Raw genomic sequence first — 15039 nt, forward strand, 5'->3', positions numbered from 1 at the left:
ACATTCCTGTCGGCGTAATCAGGTGTCCTCCAGCGATCCGAATTTCAGGGCATTCCCATGCAGTCTTAACCTTCTTCAACTGGACGGCGATGTGTCCACTCATGACTGAGTAATCGGCGCCTGTGTAGACTAAGGCGGTGACTGCGTGGCCGTCTAGAAGCCCGTCGAGGTCGGTGGTTCTTTGTCTTGCGTTGCAGTTGGGTCTTGGCGTCGGATCACGGCTGCGTCGTGTTGAACTGAAGGTGTTACGTCGCGTCGTTAAGTCGTCTTTCGTCGGTGTAGTCTCGGCTTCCTGACTTCCTCGGGACGGCGGCGTGTCGTTATTATGTCGTCGAGATGGTTTCATCGGCGTCTTCGTCGGCGGCGGAGGATCTTCGTCAGTTCGACGAACAGCAACCGCACCTCCATCGGTTGCTGCCTTTAGTTTTCCGGATATGGGCTCGCTGACCGGCCCCGGGCTGGGCCAGTGTATGGTCGGCGCTGCGGCGACAGGTAGCGGCCCGGTGATGGCGAACGCGACGGTCGTCGAGAGCTCCACTGAGTAGCGGCGAGGTAGTCGGCGATATCCCGGGGGCGTTCACCTTGCTGCGGGCGCGGAGCGTTCACGGCGAAACCTCGCAGTCCCATCTCCCGGTATGGACATCGTCGGTAGACGTGACCCGCTTCTCCGCAGTGGTAGCAGAGCGGGCGGTGGTCAGGAGCGCGCCAAATGTCCGTCTTCCTCGCGTAGGTGCGCTGTACGACGGGTGGTCGTGCTGGCTGCGGCGGCGGCGGACGACGGGACTGCGGCGTGACAGGGCCCTGGCGCGATCGCGGAGGGGGACCTTGACGGCGCGCGACGGCGGCGTAGGTCATCGCTTGCGGCTCAGGCTGCGGCGATTCAGGGGCTACTCGAAGTTCTTGTTGGAGCTCCTCACGCACGGCGTCGGCAATCGAAGCCACTTGAGGCTGTGATGATGGGAACAGCTTTTGTAGCTCCTCCCGCACGACAGCTCGGATAGTCTCGCGTAGGTCGTCGGTGGCCAGTGATTGAACCCCGACGTAGTTTGTATAGTTCGCGCGGCGATCGAATTGCCGGTTGCGGATCTCGAGTGTCCTCTCAATGTTCGTCGCCTCACGAAGAAACTCTTCGACGGTCTTCGGTGGGCTTCTTACCATCCCGGCGAAAAGTTCTTCCTTTACACCACGCATCAGTAAGCGAACTTTCTTCTCCTCGGCCATATCCGGGTCGGCGTGGCGGAACAAACGGCTCATTTCTTCCGTAAAGATGGCGACGTTCTCGTTTGGCAGCTGCACTCGGGCGTCCAGCATAGCTTCAGCCCTTTCCTTGCGCACGACGCTTGTAAAGGTGCGTAGGAAGCCGGTACGGAACAGGTCCCACGTTGTCAAGGTCGATTCCCTGTTCTCAAACCAAGTTCTGGCGGTGTCTTCTAAGGCGAAGTAGACATGCCGCAGCTTCTCGTCGGAGTCCCAGTTGTTGAATGTTGCGATTCGTTCGTAAGTCTCCAGCCATGATTCCGGGTCTTCAGTCGCTGCTCCATGGAAGGTTGGTGGGTCCCGAGGTTGTTGTAGGATAACGGGGGACGCTGGGGCAGCCATTGGGGTTGTCTTGACCACGATCTTCTTTGTCCTCTCAGGTAGAAGTCCGTGCTCTGGGGGCAGTCCTTGCAGTCTGCGGCTAGCACGCTGGTCTTGGGCGATGTTGGTTCTGTCCTCGGGCTTCGGGCTTGGATCGCGGCTTTGCGGGGGCGTTCGGTACATGAACGCACAACCACCTCCACCAGATGTCACGTGGTGGTGACGTTAAGAACACAGTGGCAATACTGCGAAAGGCAAAACTAGATATTATTGGGCGAACCTGTGCCCACAAAACAGGCTACACTTATAGCACAACGAAAGCGGCGAACACAGTCGGCGATCGTCGAAAATCTGATCAGCGAGGCAAGCGCGTCGGCTTTTATTCAGCAGTCGTCGAATGTTCCAGACTAATCGTTCGGACCCGCGCGCCTTCCACAATGTTCTACACCATTCGCGTCACGCGATGAAATCAGATAACACAACGTTCGGCGACAACAGACAGCCGGGTAGAAGCATCGATAACTTTCCAGAAACTTCGGATACATGCAGGCGCGTCCCGCGCTGTGCGATTACATTTGTTAGGTGGCGAAACGTGGTCGCCCGATAAAGATAAGTACACGTGTCAATATGCTGTCGACAATCACCAATGACGACTGTTCACTTTAATTTTCCGTGGGCGGGAACAAACTGAGCGCACACCGCCACCCGAGATCACCTCGCTTAGAAAAGCTTGGTGCTCCAACCGCCGCGCCACGATACGACCATGTCACCACGTGACGAAACTTCAGGGTGTGATTTCGCTCTCTTCAGACATACTCTGCTTCGGTTTCGCCGAGAAAATGAGTCGGAATTATTCGTGGGGTTCTTCTCAGAATCAAAGCTTTTCGCCCATTCCGAAAGCCGATTTGTTATGGCCTGGTGCTTAGCTACCAACGTTCAATATGGGAACTCTATGACTGTAAACTTTCATAACAAAGCAGTTCATAAGGATAATAAGTTAATTGAGAGAGGGCTCTTGCCTGTCCGCCTGTGCGGCGAATATTCTCCCGAAAATAGTGTTTTTGTCTCTCCAATCAGCTGTTCCTAATAATGAAAGACAGTCGTCGTTGAAACACCCGGAATTCTAGGTTTACAGCATTGACACTTTAGAACCTTGAATGTATCCTGCTGTCATCTCTGCTTGGTTATGGTGTATGCGAACGCATGTGTAAAATTGTACACCTTGAGTGGCAGAATGTTTGTGAGCGATGCGACTTCACTTCCGCTAAGCATGCCCCATAACCATATCAAAGAAAGAATAGCCGTTTTAGCAATAACAAACTGAATCAATTGGCACGTCAGAAATAATGAAGCGAATAAGTAAACCAAAATTAGGCTCACCTGAATTGTACGTAGCCGTTCCTTTCATGTACCCTGTGCCTGTCAGTGAAATTTCGCCGATAAAGATGATCAGGAGGCCAATTTGGGCACTCGCTGGTCTATTTTTCATTTCTTCCGTTTTCGGTGCTCACAAAACTGTATAGCATCTAGAATTGAATAGAGCACGGAAATATGCAGAATGCGTTCGTAACAGGACAGTGGTTCAAAGCGCAAAAACATGGAGCCATCGAGTGCCCAGTGCACAAAGACACCTGGAACGAATTTGTCGATGATCCATAAGCAAAACGAATGAAATCCGCTTTTTGTGGCTTTCCCACGCCTGTAAACGGCAACAGAGTAGCGGGAGACAGGATCTTCTGGCCGGGTGCGCCACTCTTTAAGGAAAGAAGCAAATTGCAACTCCTCTTCGCCTTGGGAGACAAGACGCTATTGGCAAGGAGAAAGGCCACGGACAAATAAGAAAAAAGAATCCACGGCTAAAAGCCGGCGTTCGTCAGTGCGGCGTGCCCGTTGGGAAAAAAGCCTTCCAAAGTGCGCGCCAGTGGTCCTGGGAGCAGCCGGTGAAATCGTGCCGTTTTGGCTTTTCATCATTTTTTCATTTTCTTATATCGATTTTTCCCCTACCTTCGCCTTTACTGCCAAGGGAAGGCGAAAATATGCGTGGTGCAAAAAAGAATTTTCAACGAAAATTAGCAGCTTTTTTCGGGCAACATGTTTATGTTCGTCGGGCAGGGACTGAAATTGAATTCTGACGTTTTGCGTGTCATGACCCTGACCTGTTTATGAGGCTCGTCGCATTGTAGGGCGCCGGAATAGTTTTGACTACCAGTGAATCTTTAACGGGCACTTATACGAATACACGAGAGTTTTCGCATGCCGCGTTCATCGAAATACGATGGAGGCAACCAGGTAACCGATGGAGGCAACCAGGGCAATGCCATAGCCGCTCAAAGCCACAAGCTATCGCAGCGGGTTAAAGAAGAATGGACAGATATTTCCCATTCTTTCATATAAACAGCGGGAAAGTATTAGTAAACAATAACAGACCACGACCATTTCGTAGCAAAAGTGTTGCACGTAATAGAAACATATACGCGACATGGTCACCAGTTTTCCAAAGTTCACCTTCGACACTCGTGTGTGCCTCCCTACTTTGTGCGTCTATGTCATGTATTTTTTCTTAATACAAATTATTTGTACTCTACCTATAAACGGAAAAACTTGTTTTCAGGTTTGAAAATAAGAAAAACGCTGGATGAAATCTGGCCACTGTATTTTGTCGTGTCAGTGACGTTTCCCATAATCGGTTAGAAAATGTGGACACGGCTTACTAAGTTTATAATAGTCAGGACAGAAGGAAGAACATGTGCTGTAGAAAAGTTACGCCAATGGAATTAAAGTAACTGTGAATTCTTTGAAATGCGTGTCTGTAAGCTGCACTTGACATGTAAGGTGTGCCCAATTAGGGTAATGGCGAAAATATGATCAGTAAGATAGATAGAAAATTCAAAGTTTTTCCTAATTCAGGCAAATAGGAATTACTGCAAGTTTTCTAAAGCTGAGGACCGCGGACAGACGACTGTTCTTTCTGCGTGTGTTTTTGTGTGTGTGTCTCTAATTCATCAATGCGGCATCGTTACTCCTTGGTGATTGTGAAAAACAAGATTACAAATAAGCAGGAAAACGCCACGGAATGAAATCTTATTATTATGCAGCGTCATGTATGATATGGGGCTTAGAGATAGGAAATAATAAAGGGAACGTACTATCATCATCAGCAGCAGCAGCAGCCTATATCTATGTCCACAGCAGGACGAAGCCTTATCCATGCGATCTCCAGTCAACCATTTCTTGTGCTAGCTCATTCCAAGCTGTGCCTGAAAGTTTCCTAGATTCGTCAGCCCACCTAATTTTCTGCTGCCCTCGATTGCCCTTACCGTCCCTTGGCACCCATCCTGTAACTCTGATGTTTCTTGTTAACGTCTAAGTTTCTGTCCCAGCGGTAGAATGCAATGAGTGTACACATTGGTTTGAGTGAAAGTGGTAAGCTCCCAGGCAGAATTTTGCAATGCCTTCCGTATGCACTCAAACCGATTCTTATTCTTTTCTAACTTTTATTCTCATGATTAGGGCCCATGTGAGTAATTGACATTGAGAACCGCGTTCCTGCGCACACTGTATAGGCTGAGCTGCGATCACAAATTCTGTTTTGCTTGACAGGCTATCGACGTTCTCCTGCTATATAGGGCGTCAAATTATGCTGTATTGGCAACCTTATAAAAATCTAAATAAATTATGTGGTTTAACGTGCCAAAACTACTTTCTGATGATGAGACACACCGTAGTGGAGCACGCCGGAAATTTCGACCCCCCCCGGGCTTCCTTAAGATGCACCTAAATCTAAGTACACGGGTATTCTGACATTTCACCCCCATCGAAATGCGGCCGCCGCGGCCGGTATTCGATCCCGTGATCTCGTGCTCAGCAGCCCAGCCCAACACCATAGCCACTAAGCAACCACGGCGGGTTCGCAAGCTTATGACCCATATATGCGCTAGCTGCGTACTCGTACCTGGTCTAAACTCTCACTCGCGACAGCTTTCGCCCGTACTTGTTTGGTTTGCTTGGTTTAGCCTCGTTCGCGCTAGTTTACATTGGCATGGTTGCGATTGCTTTGTAATCGGATTATATGCGTGACGCGAATTGTGTAGTACGTTCTCGAAGCCAAGCGGCACCGGCTTCGACTGGAACCTTCGACGAGTCATTTAAGAGCCGACGCGCTTGACCCACGTCTCTCTGTAATTCTTCACCTCAGTATATCGCGAAATAAAACACGTACAGAGCATCGGCCAAATGTCGCACTAGCCAGTACCCTAATTGTCGGCGAATTTTTCCCGCTGGCTTTCTCAAGTATAAGTATGAACAATGTCATTGGTAAGGTAAACGTAACTAATTCGTTCTTTTTTAATACCGACAAAAAAGCACGTATTGCTTGTCACCTCGTGGTCGGCACCACTGATGGCATGACTCCTAAGGAACAGGCCTTCCTTTTTTTACAATGAATACCTTTAATGTTACCCAAAGCTTTCGTAGAAATACCCGGTGTGTGGGGGGGAGGGGGGCGTGTTGTATAAGGATTTTCGCTATAGGGCTTTATTGGACGCAGCATAAGACCTTCACATATGTGGTCTTCTATGCGCACTGATACCCTTATATATGACGCTTTATCGGGCTTGGTATGTCCATTTAAGACCATATATGGAAAATGTAGTGGGTCTGGCTTGACTCATACTTCAAGTTTCTTAAGGGTTGCTGCATGCGCGTCTTCTTACGACATGACAGCTGTGCTGTTTGATATTTTACTGTAGCATGGAGTATTCTCAGGAAAGCTGGACGAGCAACTGTCAGCACGCTTCGACTTTCCTGGTATTTCCACCATTTCGTACTCACTTTATAACCATTTTGCAATACAGCAATTATGACTTCCGAAAACACTTCTCCTTCACGTGCCATGATCATAACCGCCATCGATTGGACGCATATCATGAAGTCTAACGAGCATGCATTGTATCACGAATGATTGGCAGCGAATTAATCTTCTTTTTGTTTTGTCTACAGTGCACCGATTATGAACTGAACCGCTTTCCCGTCGTCCTGGACTACTACGAGCGGCTGAAATCTTCGCTGCCTTACTACAACGAAATCAACGACCTTGGAATGCAACAAATGCGAGGCATTCGCAGCCAAAGCAACTCCAAGTAGAGTAATGACAATGGCGGAAGCTTCGACGAAGGCGCTTCTCAGTTCTGCAATTTCGCTCATAGAACGAGGATGACTCGCTCAGATTATGGACAGGGACGCTCCTTGTTTAGGCCTTGTCTCTAAGTATACTAGCTGTAGGATATAGCGAAATTTATGAACAATTGCAGTAAGCAACGTCATCAGATATTTTGGACGGTGCCCCTAAAGAAGGCTTCACCGCAACAGAAATTACAGCGCCACGTGTGCCGCAATACCTATACAAGCGCTGCAGGTAAACTTTTCAACCGCGATGACAGCCATAGTTTGTAGGCATATATTACCGCCCCTTGCTCTATATACAAAACTTGCTGCTTGAAATGGCTGGAATGCAATGACGGTATAAAATAAAGGCATGCTCTCCACTGCATTGTTGAGTCGTTTTATGCTTTATATAGAGTGTGAAATGCAATGGGCTTCGTGTCTCCTAAGTGAGCGCATCCAGACAAGTGTGTAACAAGCTATTCTGCTCTGGCAGAACTAACACAGTTCATACGATTGAAAAATCCGTGGAGGCCTCTACCAATACATGCTCCCTGATCTAGCTCGATGTTTCCTTTGAAAAAGTTACAGGTCAGACAATTATTGCTCGCTTTCTGGTAGCTTGCATCCAGTACCTTAAGAAGTTTTCGGTTACAAGGCTGCATGAACGGCGCCTTGTACCTTCGAGTCAAATGTGCTGTGCCAGGTGGCGTAAAAAGCGCAGAAAATCGTCTCTTCCTAGCTAATGTTTTGCGCACTATGAGCACAGAGCGCCGGAGCAAAAGGCAGAATTACTGGTAGGGTAACAGAACTCCTCCCACCTGCGTGGTCTCCTGGACAAAATGCTAAATAGCTCAAGACGCAAGGTCGAAGAAAAGTGTTCCGATGCGGAATTTGTGCCCTTAATACAATTTAATAATTAATACAAAACAATGATTACAGTTCACAGCGGGTGCTAAAATCAGCATAAGCGCATTCCACTGATACATATATCTTAAGGTAGGATGATGCTATGCGTACTACTGATTGCGCCCCTGCCGGAAATGACTGGATGCATGACGATGCTGCGCCAATTTTCGCATTGGTGACACTGTTGTTGTTCGTTTTATTTCGCTACCAAGGTATTGTGAAAATATAGGGTCTGTTTCCACTTGCCGAATGCGTCATATTTTTTGTTTCAGCAGGCGTAGGTGTTAGCTAGCGCCATCTAGAATACCGCAGTGAAAGCGCTTCTTTGTCAGTTGATGTCACATGCGCTCTGTGGCAGCGCTCTGTGGCTGTTTACTCACGTGTTGGCATGGAGATTAGGGTGGAGCAACATTTTCATCGCATAGCGACTTTGTTAGAGCTTAGCGCAAGTTGCAGCTGCGGACAAACGCATTTTACCTCAAAACGACTGCAAAGTCTGTAGAGATTGTCAACGCACACCTAGCCTCCGGACCTGTCAATGTGGACATAAAATGAAAGTTTGCCCACGCAACATTCACGCGGAACCACGAGAGTAACCACAGAATAAGGCGCGGAGGGATACGCCCAGACCGGAGATCAGTCGGGTCCTTAATCGAAGTCGTCTCCTGTGCTGTAACTTTCGACAGCGTGTGCATGGTGAAACAAAACCATGTTTCTACAACGAACGTGCATATGGCTGGGTTCTGGAAAAAAATTGCGCGCGTCTTTAGAGCCTTGTAGATTTAGAATGCCAATAACGAAGACAGTGCAATGCCTGGCCGACCCGCTGCAGGGGTGAAGCAGGCTATGCGCACTCCGCCAACTTGGAAAAATATGTTTAGAATGTTATGTCCAAATAAAACTCATGTCAGATACTAAGCTGATATGAACAGATACTACACTTTGACCCGCGTCGGCGATGTCTACCTTCGCACCGCCCTCTCTTTTCGGCGTTCCAAGCACTTGCGTAGCTCCTTCAATTTTCTTCCGTTCTTCGGTGGCGGCAGTCCCGGAAACGTGTGGCGCGCCTGGACTGCGAGGCGGAAAGAAATGGGAACCGTCCATGTGGACCCGATCCCGCAAACTTGGAACGCTTTACCGGAGCCACGGCCAAGTTTCAAAGGAAGTTTGTGGGGAACTAATTTCGTGTGGCCTGTGTTGGCGTGTGACCGCTTGTAGTTTTCGAGTGACCTCATGAACACCACTGCACTGCGGGACGCCGATCAGCGCACGATCGTCTTGGCTACGGTGAAGCAATGTGTGCCCTCGGAGTGTGGTCAGGTGCGTGTCTGTTCTACGTGACGTGATTTGTTACTAAAGTCGTCGTGCCGTGTTTTGCAACAATCCATGGGTATGTATACCCCCCGGTGCCTCATCATCTTCCGAGCCTCAACATCGTGGGCGATCGACTAGTCCCGCCTCGCCTGCCATTTATGTGCATACGGCGTTTTACAAACGGCAATGAACGGTGTTCCATTAAGGGACACACATTCACAGATTCGCTGGTCATCCACCTTCATAGAGTGGAATGGCAACGAATTTTTGAAGCAAAGCTTTCTTTGGCTCTTTCTTCGACTTTCCCACTGCTGCTGCTGCTACTGTCTGGCACACCGCGTTGGGGGTGGTTCAGAGCGTGTGTATACATGACAGGAAGGCGGCAGAGAGGAAAGGTGACGCGAGAAACTCGTCAGGAACTTTGCACCACGTCGAATGTGCACAACGCCCTCTGGAGCTCCCTGGGCATCACCACCTCAACCTCTTGACAACTGTAATTATACATGCCCCCCCCCCCCCTCTCCGCAAACGCATCGGAGAAGTTATTTCTAACGTGGAAGTCCAGAGGAGAGCTAGATAGAATGGCAGAGAGGAGGAAGGGAGAAAGCAGATAGTGGGTATAACCGGCGTAGTCGAGAAACGAGTGAATAACAGCCGTGTCACCCTTGGCTCGCAGTTACTATAGGTGGGGTGATGGTGGGAGAGGAGGAAAGCGACGCGACAATGATAGGAAATGCTACTGCTAGACACGACAGCGCTTGCGCACAAGCTGGATAAATTTAATTTCAACGAACGGCACTGTACGTTTACATTATTTCTAAAAGATGAATACCCTGCAAATTTGTCAAGCGAACAACGCTGGGCGTGTAGAAGCAAACCCGCATCAAAGCGCACGTCAAATCAAATCTTCTGTGTCCGACCCGGTAGCAATGGGGCTATGGCATTGCTCGAAGTCACGTGTTTGATCCCGATCCCGACAGACGCATTCTGATGAGCGCGAATTAAAAAAAAAGCGCGAATGCACTTAGATGTAGGGTGGCGTTAAAGAAGATCAGGGTGTCAAAATTAATCCGGAGTCCGCCACTACGGTGCGCTTCGTAATGCGATTGTGGTTATGGCACGTAGCGTTCTATAATTCAACTGAAGTTTACTACTTCTGCAACGATGCGATGTGCCATGTGAGGCAATGATAACGCTCAACCTCCTGCGAGATTATCAACTATAGTGCATAACAACGCCCGAAGCAAGGACGTCTCCCTGTGTGCTCTGTGCCCCACGCATAGCAACAGCAGTGGTGTACGCGCGCAAGTTAATGTTTAACATCAAGTCACTACTCTCGCATTGTACTATACGTTGAAGTAATTAAACATTCCCCGTCAATCACCACTATTTTTCGTCAGCCAAAGCAAACAGCACACAAAGTTTCGCTTACATCGATTCCCACAGTTCGAGGGATCCACATATATTTTTTTAGAACAATGAAAAAATGACTGCCCGACTAGAATAATGATTGATGCCAGGCGTGCAAGCCAAACATTGGAACACACCTGTGTGATGCTAGAACACAATCATGACCACACATCTGACATGTTTGCTTCCCATGCGGACTGCAGGAAGCTGAACGACAATAAAGCCAAGCTTTTGCAGCCACTGCTTGAGATTAACGTGCGACTCAGCCTCATCGAAGGAAGTCGGAGGTAGCAGCATTCTCATATCTTTGATGTAATTATGAGTAAGCCTTGTTTCTCTTTTTCCTAATAGTTTTACAGGAAAAGTAATCACTGTGAACGACATGCAAAGCATGCAAACTACCAAGTATAGAGGAAACGATGTAGAAAATCTCATGCAAGTGACCTGCGACTTCCGTGAAAAGAAAAAGGCAACAGTTATTTCGATTACAGATGAAGACAAAGAGCTTCAGATTCTCTACGTGCAAACGAGACAGATATGCGCAGGATTTTTGAGGGATATCCCGAGATGTTACTCCTAGACACCATAACATGCGTCTTTGTTTTGTGTTTATGCTTAAAGACGGAGCATGTTCTAGTCATGTCGTCGCATATGCCTTCTTTGGATCCGAACAACAACATGTCGTCACTAAGCCGCTTGAAACTGTTGTTCATGAAAATTCAAACGCACCTTGCACTAAGTTTCTCATTGAGGACAAATACCTTAGAGAAATAGTTGCAATACGAGAAACGTTTCATTGACGACCTATCATGCAGCTTCGCAAATTTCTTGTCATGAAGGCTTTCCGATGTGCCGATCCTAGCGGGAAACACCACTCCGGACCTTACCTTCGTCAAAACCGACGGAGGATCGAGAGAAGCAAAATGGAGAAACACGGGCCAAGAGCTGGGCAGCGATCACTACATCGTGGAGGTCGTCGTACCGCTCGAAGACCCAGGCAACAGCGGCATAAGGAAGCATGGCATTACTGACTGGGACGCCTTTCGAAAGGCGCTACCCGCGGTGCAACTGGACTTACGGACATCGAGCAATGGGCGGCCAACGTCGTTGAGACGACGGAAGGAGCCACCAAAGAGCTGGAGACGGACGAACGGATACACAAGGTGGACAGTCGGCTGGCCCACCTGGTATAAGCCAAGCAGTCCATAAAGACGAGGTGGTAGAAGCGACGAACCAACCGAAGTCTAAGGAAGAAGATCGCCGAGCTCAACAGGCAGATCGAGGTCCACTGCAGGGTGCTATGCACCCAACAGTGAAACGAGGCCTGCAACGAAGCCGATGGACAGATGCACAAGGGCAAGATGTGGAACATGCTGCGGCACCTCCTCGACGAAACCAAGACCAAGGGCCACCAACACAACAACCTGGCCAGGATCCTACACAAGGCAATCTGCGAACACGGGGAGGACGAGAGGTCAAGGGGCGCTTGGACGCCAAGTACCTACCGACCACCCCCACGGAAAGACACCCGGATTACCAAGGCAACGAGAACGAGACGCTAGATCGAGACATCCAGACGTGAGAAGTCAGAGTTGCCCTGCAGGATCTCAATGGCAGGTCCGCCGCGGGTCCCGATCGAGTGACCAACAGAGCGCTCAAGTACCTCAACGAAGCGGCCATCAAAACGCTCACGAACTTCTACAACAAGAGCTGGCAAGAAGGAAGGCTGCCCAAGCAATGGAAAGCAGCCAAGACGCTCCTCATCCCCAAGCCTGGCAAGCCGCCCAACATAGAGAACCTCAGGCCGATCTCACTCACTTCGTGCGTGGGAAAGGTCCTCGAGCACGTTCTCATGAACAGGTGGCAGCGTTACCTGGAAGAATCGGAGCTTTACCCAAATTCCATCATCGGGTTTCGGAAGAAGCTCGGGACGCAAGACGCCATGATCTTACTGAAGAACGAGATCATCGACGATACGACGGGCACCAAGGACAACAGAGCCATACTCGGGCTGGACTTGCAGAGCGCCTTCGATAAAGTGAGGCACTCGGCTATCCTGGCCCAAGTATCCAGGCTAAACATGGGCAGAAGGACATACCAGTACATCAAAGACTTCCTGACGGAACGGACCACCGAAATCAGCGCGGGAGACCTGCAGCTCGAAGAGAAGAAGCTGGGCAGCGTCGGAACTCCGCATGGCTCGGTGATCTCCGCGCTACTTTTCAACCTCGTGATGATCGGGGTGGCCAACCGGCTAGAAAGAGTAGCGGGAGTCCGGCACACCATCTACGCCGACGACGTTAGGCTATGGGTACCGGGACGAAGCGACGGACACATCGAGACAACGCTACAAGAAGTGGTCAACGCCACCGAGGAGCAACTGGGCGGGTCTGGACTCATTTGCTCTCCGGCCAAGTCAGAACTGCTGGTCATTCCACCGAAAGGAGCGGGCAGGAAAAGAAAGAATATGGAAGTCAAGTACGAGCGTCCAAGATCACGGTCAAGACAGCGGGAGGACAAGTAATACCGGAGGTCGAGAAGATTGAAGTGCTCGGGCTGCTCATCCAGCGAAACCGAGTCAACGGTGAAACGGTCAACAAGCTCGCGGGCAAAGCGGCCGCGGCAATGAGACTCATCAAGAGGGTGTCCAACAGAAGGGCGGGGATGAAGGAAGAGAGCCTGACTAGGCTCGTTCAATCCTTCGCAGTTAGCCACATAACGTACGTGGCCGTCTTCCACAACTGGAGACCGAGCGAACGTAACAAGATAGACGCCACCATACGCAAGGCGTATAAGGCGGCACTCGGCCTCCTCGGGAGCACGAGCTCCGAAAAATTCATGGCGCTGGGAGTCCACAACACGCTGGACGAAATATCCGAAGCACAGAGAACGGCGCAACTCGAGCGTCTCTCTGAAACGAGAACCGGAAGACAGATACTGCGGGACCTTGGCCTCGAGCCGAGGGAAGGCAAGCAGCAGAAAGACGTACCTATACCGGATAGCATCAACAGAGAGCTCAGGGTCTGTCCGATCCCGAGGAACGTGAACCGCGAGCACAACAAGGAGCGGAGGTTGGCGAGGGCCAGGGCTCTCGTGGACCTCCACGCCAGAGAAGAAGGCGCCGTCTACGTGGTCGCGGCGGAGTATCGAGGGAGCAGCGGTGCATACGCGGTGGTGGCTGTCGGGGCATCGACGGGTGCAACGAAGACCGCGGCGAGCGTCCGGACTCGAGAGGCGCACCGGGCGGAGGTGGCCATAGCCTTAACAGTCTCCGACCCCGGATGCACTACAGTATTGTGTGATTCTAGAACGGCAGTGAAGGACTACGCCAAGGGTAGGGTATGTAGTGAGGCCGCGCGCATACTGCGCAAGGCCGAAGACATCGGACGCAAAAGCGCTGTGGTGATCAAGTGGTTTCCGGCCCGCATGGGCAGTGACGTGTCGGAACGCGGGAACATGGACCACAACGAGACGGCCAACTCGGCCGCGCGCGGACTAACCAACCGCGCAGCTGCAAGCACGGCCGACTCGGAGTAATGGTCGCGGTGCAGCGCCAAGGACAAGATGCCCACCTTCAACGAAATAGTGAAGTGGTACAGACTTAACAGACAGACTATGCCGCCACCTCACCCGGGGCTTACCCGGAAGGAGGCAGTGTTATGCAGGCAATTACAGACGGGGTCCTTGCTCACCCCGGTGCTAGCTAAGCACGTGTGTCCGAGCGTGCACGCGAGTGACGTGTGTAGACTGTGCTAAAGAGAGAGCCACCGCGGCTCACATCCTTTGGGACTGTAGTACAAATCAGCGAAAAGCCAGCGAGAAGACGACGATCCCGCCGCAGCTGGATGCTGCAACGAGGAGCTATGACCAAGAGACACAACTCAAGGCCGTCCAGCAGGTCTCGGCAGCTCTAGAGAGGCAGCGACCGCGCGAAACCAAGGAGAAGGGGGGCAGCACCCCCAGGAAGGGGGTGGCGGCCCTCTCGGATCCGCGGAAGTAGCAAGGAACCAAGGCCTCGAGGAGCACAATGCACGAGACTGACGTAGTGGCCGCGTCGCGGTAAAAGCTTGTCCTCCCTGCGTGGAGGGAGCCTAACCGACTCTGCAGGCATTTTCACTAAAGGTCTATTCGATTCAGCCAAGTTTCTCTGCACCTTCTGCACCTACTCACGGTGCACTGCACCTAGACCGTCGATTCCCCGAGGTGCAGCAGTGCACCCTGCACCCCCGTGCTCGATTGAACGGGGTGCAAGGCAAGGTGCCGCCGCGGTGCACTGCACCCTTGAACCTTGCAGCGAGTGGGTGCAGGCCGGCACCCCCTGCACCTTTTCGTTTGTGGTGCCATGCACTTTTTTCTGAATCGAACAAACCTTAAAGTTGTTCTCTCTCTCTCTCTCTCTCTCTCGAAGGCTTTCCGAGCAGCTGCCAGACTGTTTGCACATTTGGTGGAAAAAAGTGAAATGGTGTATGTGCAAACTCCAGAGACATTTGATGAGGTATATACTGACTACTTAAGACAGGCTAACGGTCATGTACTTTCAACGACATTTAGAAACACCGTCAATATGTGGGCAAGACACCTCTCTGACACGGTGTTCTCTGCAGGCGGCAACACCAACAAAAGAGTCGAATCTGAGAATGCCAACATCAAGCACATTTTGTCATCGTC

The 15039-nt window shown here is 50.5% G+C and overlaps 1 pseudogene; it reads right to left on the reverse strand.

Annotated features, from left to right (window-relative positions):
- Positions 1-8427: 8427 nt before the first annotated feature.
- Positions 8428-8609, reverse strand: LOC126524797 (U2 spliceosomal RNA; annotated as a pseudogene).
- Between the last annotated feature and the right edge of the window lie 6430 nt (positions 8610-15039).

Source organism: Dermacentor andersoni, chromosome 3 (assembly GCF_023375885.2).
Source record: "Dermacentor andersoni chromosome 3, qqDerAnde1_hic_scaffold, whole genome shotgun sequence".
NCBI lineage: Eukaryota > Metazoa > Arthropoda > Arachnida > Ixodida > Ixodidae > Dermacentor > Dermacentor andersoni.